Raw genomic sequence first — 12,185 nt, forward strand, 5'->3', positions numbered from 1 at the left:
TTTGCCAGGTGAACATCAGTGGGAAAAAAGCATTCTACACCAAGGGACTATTCTATGTGGAAAATATAAAAGATCATATAATTAAAAGAAACGAATAGGGTTTTTTTCTTCCAGCCTTGTGAACAGTTTTATAATTCAAAGCTAGAGTTCGTATTGATACTTTGACTGACTTGAAAGATAAAACACTTATTGGCATATATAGTCTATGCATGGTATATCATTATACACTGCTTCGACACATATACATGAAAGTCAGCAATTCATTGTTTTGTGACGCTCAAGTAATGGAGTTGTATAATACACTGGTGTGTTTCTCTCCCTACTGTTTCTGTAACCTCTGCAGTATCAGGGAAGGGTCTCCATTTTGTTCAACTTTATATGAATTGCCATTGCTTTGCACAGTGCCCGACCATAGCAAATACATAATAACTGTGGAATGTATAAGCATTCCTGATCCTTCATGAAATATGTCATCTCATGTCACTACTAGCTTATGGGACCTTCGAAACTCTTCAGGCCTTTCACTTTGAATTTTGGAAACATCTTTTTTATGTTTGAATTTCTTTACCTAACCTACAGAAATACTTTCCTTTCAAAATAGTTCTCTAGTGAACTCTTCCAATGCCCTCATCTCATTTACTATGTCAGGAGATGACACTAGAAGTGTTTGTTCTGATAGTAAACATATGGTCTTTTCAAGTACTTACTCAGTTTGTATTGAATCTGACAAACATTTCCAGGAAACTGAAGTTTGAAGGGAAACAAGTGACCAAGTGCTCACAGCTGTACATTTCTTACCCTCTGCTTTATCTTGACTACATTTTAATCGAGTTTCTTTCCTCTCCATGGGTTCGTGGACTTTGGCTTCCCCCAAGTCTGAACAAGCGCTAAAATGTAGAACATCCCGACTTAACATGTACGTGATGCTTCATTTTATGCATCAACTTGGCTAGGCCTTGATACCCAGATATTTGGTTAAACATTACTCTGGATGTTTCTGTGAAGGTGTTTTTTGGATAAGACTAACATTTAAATTGGTAGACTGAGGAAACAGATGACCCTCCATAGTGCTGGTGAGCCTCATCCGATCAGTTGAAGCCTTCCTAGGACAGACTGATCTCCCCAGGGCAAGAAGGAGTTCTGTCAGAAGATTGCTTTTGGACTCAAACTGCCTCTCTTCCCTGGGTCTCCATCCTGCCTAGCCTACCTTGAAGATTTTAGGCTTACTGATCCTCTACAATCACATTGAGGCAATTACTTAAAATAAATGTCTTTCTATATATACACATCCTGTTGGCTTTGTTTTTCTCAAGAATGCTGACTAATACACAGCACATCCGTAGAATTGAAATGGGCAAATCACAATGAGAAACATTTTCTGTCAGACTGCCCTGAACATGCTATCTCCTTACTCTCACTCCTTTGACTCATTTCCTCCTCACAACTTTCTGTTAGCCCTGATTCTCCCTCCCTATATGAGAAAAGTCTTTTTCTGTTTGGTTTTGAGATGCTTACAGATCCTGAGGTTGGAGTGTTCTTTCGAATGCAGTAATCTTTTTGGAAAAAGTTTCTTCTTATCTAAGTCTGGGATTTGTTTGTATTTGACACAAGAAACCATTAAGGAAGAACGAGAAGATTAGAATATAAAAATAGAAAGGTGTCTAGGAGAAGTTAGGAATAAATGCAAGTGAACAACACCACCAACAAAAGGTGAGAAAAAAATATTGAAGATGAGAATACAAATGAAGGTAAGCTAGGCACATAGAAGAAGAGAATAGATAAAATGATAAAAACAACCAAGATAAAGAAGTTAAAATAGTTGTTTCTTGGTTGCTAAATAATCTTCTAGATAAGCATAATACATGTTCAATGAAAGCTGGCCCAAAGGAAATATGTATTTAGATTATATTTAGAGAATTGTTCTTGAGATTATTAATTGAATCTATTTGTAGCTCTCTTTAGAATAGAAATTTATGGTAATAGAATCATTAACCTATTGGTGAATGCCTTAATCTTGGTATCCTCAGTGGAATTAAAGTGGAATTCTCGTAATAATCATGACAGACATCATGCTGGCAACCATATTCTATACTTAAAATAGAAAAAAATAACTAGAGAAAAATCCTTTTGCTCTTCTGCTTCGCTCAGCAAAATATCTCAAATTTCTTTAGACAAAGAATTAGAAAAACACATTTTTGTATAATATATGTAGTTTACTATCTTGCAGATTGTAAGTAGAATGTAGGAAAAGATGACAATAATCGTGTATAACGTAGGAAGGGACTTCTCTCTAGTATATAAACTGAGTGACTTTCTAGGCCACAGCTATCCTACCACACATGTGCCCACCTGTCAATGAGCATTACTCAGGTGGGAATGGATGCAACCCTGGGTGCGAATTCAATGCTGAAAACTGCCCTCAAGAGAACGTTTGGTTTGGACTTGTTGACAGTCTTTGCTAAGCCCATTCCAAGAATGTAGTAAAATAAAAGTGCAGCATTAAACTCATTAATTAGTTTTCTTGTATATTTCAGTGAGGGCAAAATGTCAGACACACATAGTAATTAGAAGAGAGTTTTAATTTTTCATTAACTCTAATTAATGTTGACTCTTCATGTTTCATTAACATTGCTTCTGCTGACTAGGGAATTTATTGAAAGTACGGGAAGGATCATCAGTCTACACTAGATAATGTATTCTGGTGTGGGAGGGGAGATGGTCCTTTGAAATGTATTTTATGCTGGAATCAAGTGAACTTCAATTACCTCAACCACAGAAGAATTGTAAGGGTCAGGAGAAAACTTGGGAAGCAGTTGTCTCAAGATCTAAATGTTAGGGAGTCATTTCTATCATTTTTAAAATACTCTAGTTGATGCCTTGTACTTAATGAAGAATTCACCATTTCTCTGTGGTTACCGTCAGTGTCTTCTTTATCAAGCATGAGTTGAACGTTCCCAGTGTACTTCTCTCTCAACACAGGAGGAAAGGCTGATCCTTCATCCTCCTTCAGATGCTGCTGCATTTACACTGGGCTGCATGGGTCCTGTAAAGGCTGAAGGACAGAAGCCCAAGGGGAAAGTTCCAGAACATAGGCAAGCAAAGAACCTCCTTTTAATAAGTTAATAGCTAAAATTTAATGAGCTATTACAATGTGCCAGACATAGTGTTACATGCTTTACATGAATAACTCATTTGATCGCCACAGCACTCAATCCACTGATGTAGGTGCCACTATTATATTTAATTTATAGTTGAGAGAACCAGTGGATAGAGTTTTAAGTAACTCGTCCAAAGGTTACAAAAGTATTGATTGTGAGAATCAAGCTTCAAATCCAAGTGGTTGAGCTCCAGAGCCCTTCTTCCTAACCACTACGCTGTTTAATTAATGCAAAGTGTGGGTAAATACTTGGGTTTAGGGTAGAGCTGGCAGAACGCGATGGTCTGTTTAACAAAATCTTGGAGACAGAAAGGATGTGGTTTGCTGGGCCAAGGAAGAAGAGATTCTCCATGCATGTGAAAAAAGTAGTCAGAATTAGTAAAAGGCAAGCAAAAGGCTCAACACAGGAGAAAGCAAGAGGATTTTTTGGATCTGTGTAAGTCATCGAACTTGAATGGATTTTATCAGATTCTGTTCCTACAGATGAATTATTCACTGTACACCTTTGTAATGACAATAGAGTTAGTGACTTGGCCAAACTGCATTGCTTCACCATAGAGGAAAGGCAGTGACTTTTATTCATTGATTTTTGAAATAAGTTGGCCTGATCAGGCAAAATAGATTTTAAAATAAAGACTGTTACAAGAGACAAAGAAGGGCACTACACAATGCTTAAGGGATGAAATAAGTTGGCCTGGGATTGATTTTTAGATTTCATCACTTATTAGCTGTGTGAACATAAGCAAGGAGGTGAATTGCACTTCCTTAATAAAATGGTGATAATAATAGTAACTACCTCACGGGCAGTTACAGAATGAGATGATGAGATTTCCTTTTTTAGTTGGTGACATTTATTTTTTTATTTTTATTTTATTATTTTATTTAAAAATTTTTATTGAAGTATAGTCAGTTTACAATGTTGTGTTAATTTCAGGTATACAGCATAGTGATTCAGTTATACATATGTGTAACCCACCAACCCCCATCCTCTATGGATTACCTATTCTGGACATTTTGTATAAATGTCATCATATCATACGTGGTCCTTTGTCGACTGGCTTCTTTCAGTTAGCATGTTTTCAAGGCTAATCTATGTTGTGGAATGTGTCAGTTTCAATTTCTTTTTAGATTAATAAAAGTCTTTTGTATGGATATACCACATTTTATTTATCTGTATCAACTGATGGAAATTTGGATTATTTCCACTATTAGGCCATTATTAATGCTGCTAAGAACATTCTTGTGCAAATTTTTGAGTGTACATATATTTTCACATCTTTTGAGTATACAGCTTAGAAGTGGAATTTCTGGGTCATATGAGAACTATATGTTTCACATTTTGATGAAGTACAAAACATTTTTCCAAAACAACTGTACAATTTTACACTCCCACCAGCAATATATGAGGGATCCCTTTTCCTATATCTTTGCCAACATTTGTTACTATGTGTCTTCTTGATTCTAGCCATTCTAGAGGGTATGAATTATTATCAGTATGGTTTTTATTTGAATTTTCCTGATGACTAGTGATGTTGAGCATCTTTTCATGTGCTTATTGGACATTTTTACACCTTTTTGGAGACATGCCTATTCAGATACTTTGATCATTTTTTACTTGGGTTATTTGTCTTATTATTATTTTATTGTCTTTTTATTATTGAGTACATATTCTGGATACTTATTAGAAATATGATTTGCAAATATTTTCTCCTATTTTGTGGGTTATTTTAATATTCTTTTTTTTTAATGGAGGATTGAACCCACTGGGGACTGAACCCAGGACCTCATGCATGCTAAGCATATGCTCTACCACTGAGCTATACACACACCTCCACTTTTCATATTCTTTTTATTTTAACATTTTTTTATTGATTTATAATCATTTTACAATGTTGTGTCAAATTCCAGTGTTCAGCACAATTTTTCAGTCATACATGGACATATACACACTCATTGTCACATTTTTTTCTCTGTGAGCTACCATAACATTTTGTGTATACTTCCCTGTGTTATACAGTATAATCTTGTTTATCTATTCTACAATTTTGAAATCCCAGTCTATCCCTTCCCACCCTCCGCCCCCCTGGCAACCACAAGTCTGTATTCTCTGTCTATGAGTCTATTTCTGTCCTGTATTTATGCTTTGTTTTTGTTTGTTTGTTTGTTTTTGTTTTTGTTTGTTTAGATTCCACATATGAGTGATCTCATATGGTATTTTTCTTTCTCTTTCTGGCTTACTTCACTTAGAATGACATTCTCCAGGAGCATCCATGTTGCTGCAAATGGCATTATGTTGTCGGTTTTTATGGCTGAGTAGTATTCCATTGTATAAATATACCACATCTTCTTTATCCAGTCACCTGTTGATGGACATTTAGGCTGTTTCCATGTTTTGGCTATTTACAGTTTTCATATTCTTGATGATGTCTTTTGAAGCACAAATAGTTTCAGATTTGATGAAATCCAATTTATCTGATTTTTATTTTGTCACTTAAACTTTTTGGTGTTGTATAATAGAACCATTACATAACCAAAGATCATGAAGTTTACTCCTTTGTTTTCTTCTTGGAATTTTTTAGTCTTTTAATCGTACATGTAGGTATATGATCCATTTTGAATTAACGTTTGTGCATGGTGTGAGATGGGGTCTAATGTTATTCTTTTGCACAAGATATACAGTTGTCTAAGTGCCATTTGTTAAAAGGACTATTCATATTCCCATTGAATGATCTTGGCACCCTCATTAAAAAAATAAGTTCATCATAGATGTAGAGAATTATTTATGGACTCAGTTCTATTACATTGATCTTTATATCTGTCCTATACCAACACCACAATGTCTTGATTACTTTAGCTTTGTAGTAGGTTTTGAAATTGTGCAGTGTGAGTACTCCAGTTTGTTCTTTTCTAAGATTGTTTCAGCTATAGGTCCATTCACTTTTAAACTGAAAAAAAAACACTCAGCAAAAGAGACCTGTACATTTCTAAATAAATACAAAGGTGCTATAGGTATTGTGCATTGTTTCTGGTTTTTCAGCTTTTTATAGTGCATACCGTTGGTTAATAAACTATTTCCTACTGAACCAAACTCCTGTAATTAGAGAATGGCTGAATCAGTACATTTTAATGGAATATAATTTTCTTAGGGTGGGCTCCTAGAACAAAATACCATAGACTGGGTGGCTTAAATGACAGACATTGTTTCACACATACTGGAGGCTGGGAAGTCTGATATCATAGTACCAGCATGGTTGGTTTCTGTTGAGAGCTCTCTTCTGGCTTGCAGACAACAGGCAGTCTTCTTACTGCATCCTTAACATAGTTGGGTGGGGTGTGCAGTGAGAGTAGGGGGTGAAGTGGGGAGTTGGGAGAGAATGGCGGGGAGAGATTTGAAGAATCTAAGAAGTTTCTTCTGGCTGAAGTTTGCTTGCTATTGCTGAATATTCTTTTAGGATGACTATTTTCCTTCTTTCTTCCTGCAGGGTGAGAGTAAAGCATAGCAGTTCATTGAGCACATGAACTCTGAAGTCATATGGGAGTTGGAGGACTATAGGCTATACCTCCTTCCCCTGTGATACTGGGCAAGTCCTTTAATCTTCCTGACACCACATGTCCTCATTTGTATAATGGGATTAATAATAGTGATGCCTTACTCATAAGATGGTTGTGACGATTGCTAAATTATGTAAAACCCATAGTGTACAGCCTGGCCTATATTAAATGCTCAATAAATTCTAGCTATTATAATTTATTATAACATATAATTTATTATACTTAGAGAAAATTATCCATTTGGTTACCCCAAAAGGTAACAATCAGCATTCCAATTTTGAAATTCCTTTGTGTGAAGTGTAAGCTGAATGAGAAGTTTGTCCCATATGCACACAGAATTTTTCATTCAAAATACTTAATACTGTTTAAAAAAAGTTGCACACACAGGGTTTTCCTTTCCATATTCCCCTTTCTTGACAGATTTTTCTCTAAGAAGGTAGCTGACCATGGAAACCAATTAATCTCTCTCCTGAGGCAAAGCAATCGTTTGCAAAAGAATGCACTCAAGTGCCAGCCCCAAATGCTCCAGAACAGCTAGAGGGGAGAAGGCTGCTTTTTCTTTGATTTTCAAGGCTGATGAAAGCAGTTATTTAGGAAGCACAGGCGTGTGATGTGTGTGTATGTGTGTGTGTGTGTGAGTGTGTGTAGTGGGAGGGGACAAAATTCAGTCATTCCTATACACCTTCCTGAAGTAGTGTGGGGGGTATGAGAATTTGTCTAGACACAGACATTTATTTTTGTCTTTATTAATATCCATGAGCCTTTCCCCCTCTTGGCTTCCCCAGTCCCTAGCACAGTATATAGCACATAATCAACAGAAAACATGTATTACTGCATAGAAAGAGTTTGGCATCTAAAGTGGTTCAGAACATGGATTTTGGAGTCAGATAGGAGCTGAATCCCAACTCCACCATTTACTGGCTCTGTGATCTTGGGTAAATTATTAACTTCTTAGAGTCTCAGTTGCGTTACTTGAAAAATGTAATTAATAATATATAAACCATAGGTTGTTTTGAAATTCAGCTGAAGCAGTGTGGGGAAAGTATGTAACAGTTTTTGGCATGTCATAAGCACGCAGTGAGTGACAGCTATCGGAGCCAAGGAAGTGTTTGTCAATTGAATGAATATATAGTCAGTTACTAATCGTTTCTTTTAGGATGTATTTATTCAATATACAGTAAAAAAAAATCTGCTATGTGTTAATGTGGTAGACATCAGGAATACAGAGATAAGACAGTCTCAGTCCTCAGTGGACTTCCAGTGAAGTGTAGAATATAGCAGGTAAAACAGCTAAATGCTATAACATTTAAGAAGTTACTGTGGCAAAAGTCAGTATAAGGCACCATAGGAGCCCATAGGTGGACCTCAGGGTACAGTGGAACTTGACTGAATAACTGTACTTTTTCCTAACGTTTCATTAAGAAAAATTTCAACCATAGAAGAAAAAAACTTAAAAGAATTGTACAATAATCATCTATGTACCAGCTGCCTGCAGTCCCTAATTAGTATGTTGCTCTATTTGCTTTATCACATGTCTGAAACTATCCATCCACCAGACTAATTTTTAATGTATTTCAAAGTTCATTGCAGATAGTGTGCTTTACTCCTCAGAAATCTTATTATTAACTAAATTTCAATATTTGTTTATGTTCCATTTTAAGAGGTAAAATTCGCATATTGAAATGCACACACCTTAAGTATAATGTTGGAGGACTTTTGACAAAATGTAGCACCTGTGTACCCCAACCCCTTATCAAGATCTAGAATATTACTCTCACCCCAGAAAGTTCCTTTGGATCCTTTTCCATAACTCTAGCCCTCCATCCCCCAACCCCAGATATTTTTCTGATTTTTTTCACTATAGATTAGTTTAGCCTTTTAGAATTTCATATAAATGGAAATATAGTATATATTCTTTTATGTAAGGCTTCTTTCACTCAGAGTAATATTTTTGAAGTAGATCCATGGTTTTTGAGATTCATCCAAGCTGCTGGCTGTATCAGTAGTAAATTCATTTTTAAAAAATTGTGGTGAAAAAACACATAAAATTTACCATCTCAACTGTTTTTAAAATTATAGATTGGTAGTGTTAAGGATATTCAAATCATGCAGCAGAGCTCCTATACTTTTTCATGAAGCAAAATTAAAACTCTACACCCATTAAACAACTGATTTCCTCCTGCCCCCAGCCACTGGCAATCACCATTCTACTTTCTGTTTCTCTGAATTCGACTACTTTAGATACCTCGCATAAACGGAATCATACAGTATTTGTCTTTTTGTGCCTTATTTATTTCACTTACATAATGTCATCAAGGTTCATCAGTGTAGCATATGACAGGATTTCCTTCCATTTTAAGGCTGAATACTATTCTACTGTATGTATATACCACATTTTGTGTATCCATATATCTATCATGGACACTTGGGTTATTTCTACTTCTTGGCTACTGTAAATATTGCTGCTTATGAACATGGGTGTGTCAATCTCTCTTTGAGATCCTGGTTTTTAGTTCTTTTGGATATATAGCCAGAAGTGGGATTGCTGATAATTCTATTTTTAATTTTTGAAGAACTGTCATACTGGTTTTCCACAGGGATTTCACCATTGTATATTCTTACCAGTGGTGCACAGTGTTCCAATTTCTCTACGTCCTCACCAATACTTGTTACTTTCTGTTTTTTGGGTTTTTTTATTTTTTGATAGTAGCCATCCTAATGGGTGTGAAGTGATATTTCATTATGGTTTTGATGTACATTTCCCTAATGACTAATGATGTTGATCATCTTTTCATACGCTTATTGGCCATTTGTATGTAATCTTTGGAGAAATGTCTATTCAAGTCCTTTGCCTAGTTTTCACTTGGGTTATTTGCTTTTTGTTTTGTAGTTGAGTTGTAGGAGCTCTTTATGTATTCTGGATATTAACTCCTAATCATATAGGTGGTTTGAAAGTATTTTCTCCGATTCCATAGTTTGCATCTTCATTGTGTTGTGTCCTTTGATGTACAAAGATTTTTAAGTTTCATATAGTTCCACTTATCTATTTTTGATTTTGTTGCCTATGCTTTTAGTGTCATATTTAAGAATGCATTGCCAAATCCAAATTCATTGTCATAAACCTTTTCCCCCATGATTTATTCTAGGAGTGTAATATTTTTCAGTCTTTGATGAATTTTGAAACTTTTTTTGTGTATGATGTAAGGTAAGGGCCCAACTTCATTCTTTTGCATTTGGATGTCCAGTTTTCCCAGTGCCATTTGTTGATAAAACTGTCCTTTCCCCATTGAATGATCTTGGCACCATTGTTGAAAATAATTTCACCATATATGTGACAGTTTATTTCTGGGCTGTCAATTCTATGCCATGGTTTATATGCCTGTTTTTATACCAATACCATACTGTTATGATTACTATAACTTTGTAATGAGTTTTGAAATCAGAAGTGTGACACCTCCAACTTCGCTCTTTTTCAAGATAATTTTGGCTATTTGGGACCCCTTGAGTTTACGTGTACATTTTAGGATGGAGTTTTGCATTTTTGCAAGAAGGCCATTGGCATTTTGATAGGGATTACATTGAATCTGTACGTTGCTTTGGGAAATATTTACATTTTAACAATATTAAAGTGTTTCAGTCCATGAACATGGGTGTCTTTACATTTATTTGAGTCTTCTTTAATTTCTTTAAGTAATATTTTGTGGTTTTTAGTGTACAAGTCTCTTTCCTCCTTGGTTGATTTTATTTTAAAGTAGTTTATTGGTGTTATTATAAATTGAATTGTTTCATTAATTTCTTTTTTGGATTGTTCATTGTTAGTGTGTAGAGACACAACTGATATTTTTGTGTTGATTTTGTATCCTGCAACTTTCCTGACTTCTTCAGTTTGTTGTAGCAGATTTTTTTTGTGTGTGGAGTCTTTAGGGTTTTCTACATATATGATCATGTCATCTGTAAACAGATACAATTTACTTTTTCCTTTCCAATTTGGATGTCTTTTTTTCTTTTTCTTGCCTGTTTGCTCTGGTTAGGTTTTCCAGAACTATGTTGAATAGAAGTGGTGAAAATAGGCATCTTTTAGTTGTTCCTGATCTAGAAGAAAAGCTTTCAAGCCTTTCACCATTTAGTATGATGTTAACTGTGGGCTTTTTAATATATTGTCTTTATTATGTTGAAGTAGTTTCTTTATATATCCAGTTTGTTGAGTGTTTTAATCACAAAAGGGTGTTGAATTTTGCCAAATACTTTTTTGCATCAATAATCTGTTTATTTTCCTTATTGAGTAGTATTCCATTATTTACATATATCACAATTTATTTTTTCATTCTCCTGTTGATGGACACCTGGGTTGCTTCCAGTATTTGTCTATCGTGAATAAGTGGCCATAGCGGGAGGGTATAGCTCAAGTGGTAGAGCACGTGCTTCGCATGCACGAGGTCCTGGATTCAATCCCCAGTACCTCCTCCAAACATAAATAAATGAATAAACCTAATTACCTCCCCCTCATAAGACAAACAAAATAAGCAAAATATGTGCTCTGATGCAAAAGTGGCCATAGTTTAAAGCAGCCAAAGTCAAACCAACTAGCTTCATCTGCTCTCTATTTCCAGTGCAATTCATAGTTGTATTTGTTCGGTTTCTTACCTGCTTATAGATGACGTTTGGCTGTTGGTTGGCTGTGTTCCCTCCAACTAGCATTTAAAGCTTTCCAAAATGTGGACCCACCTAGCTTTGTGTTTTACTCCTCCACATTAACAGCATTCTGCCTGTGCCCTTGCTATCCCCTAAATAGGGTACACCCATTTCCTACCTCCATTCATGCTTTAATTTGTAATAATAGTAGCAAATAATAACAATAATAACACTTATTTTCCTTCTGTCTCCGTTTTAAAAATCCATTTCTTTTGATGAACTTACTGGAAGTGTGTATGTGCCTCCCATGTCTCTAAAGGACTATTTTACTCATAACTCAGTAGAGGATAACATAGCACCTACAGTACCTTTTAGGCAGCAACATTTGCTGTTCATTCATTTGTTCTTCTGTTTGTCCATTTAACCCCCAATGAGTACTTCCTATGTGTCTTCAGGCATAAAGCGGTGACAAAGACATATCTCAAGTCCTGAGCTTATATTCTTGTGAGGGAGACAGTCATCAATCTAAAAAAGTGTATGAATTTATAATTAAACACTGAGTTAATAACAAGGAAAAATACAAGGAGCTATGATAATATATACCAAAGGACATGATCTTTTCTTCAGGGGGAGGAGAATCAAGACAGATTTCCCTAAAGAACTGACATTTCAGAAGCAACTTTTATTTTGGAGGGATGGTAATTAGGTTTATTTATTTATTTATTTATGTTTTAATAGAGGTACTGGGGATTGAACCTGGGACCATGTGCATGCTAGGCATGTGCTCTACCACTGAGCTTTACCCCTCTGAAGCAATTTTCATATTGTGTAGAAATTAAACAGG

General features: G+C 35.5%; 1 non-coding gene across 1 annotated transcript; it reads left to right on the forward strand.

The window, feature by feature from the left end:
- The first annotated feature begins 11,099 nt into the window (after positions 1-11,099).
- TRNAA-CGC (transfer RNA alanine (anticodon CGC)) lies at positions 11,100-11,173 on the forward strand. Its single transcript has one exon. It is a non-coding gene; the product is annotated as a tRNA-Ala (tRNA).
- Positions 11,174-12,185: the final 1,012 nt, after the last annotated feature.

This window comes from Camelus dromedarius, chromosome X (genome assembly GCF_036321535.1).
Source record: "Camelus dromedarius isolate mCamDro1 chromosome X, mCamDro1.pat, whole genome shotgun sequence".
In the NCBI taxonomy this organism is placed as follows: domain Eukaryota; kingdom Metazoa; phylum Chordata; class Mammalia; order Artiodactyla; family Camelidae; genus Camelus; species Camelus dromedarius.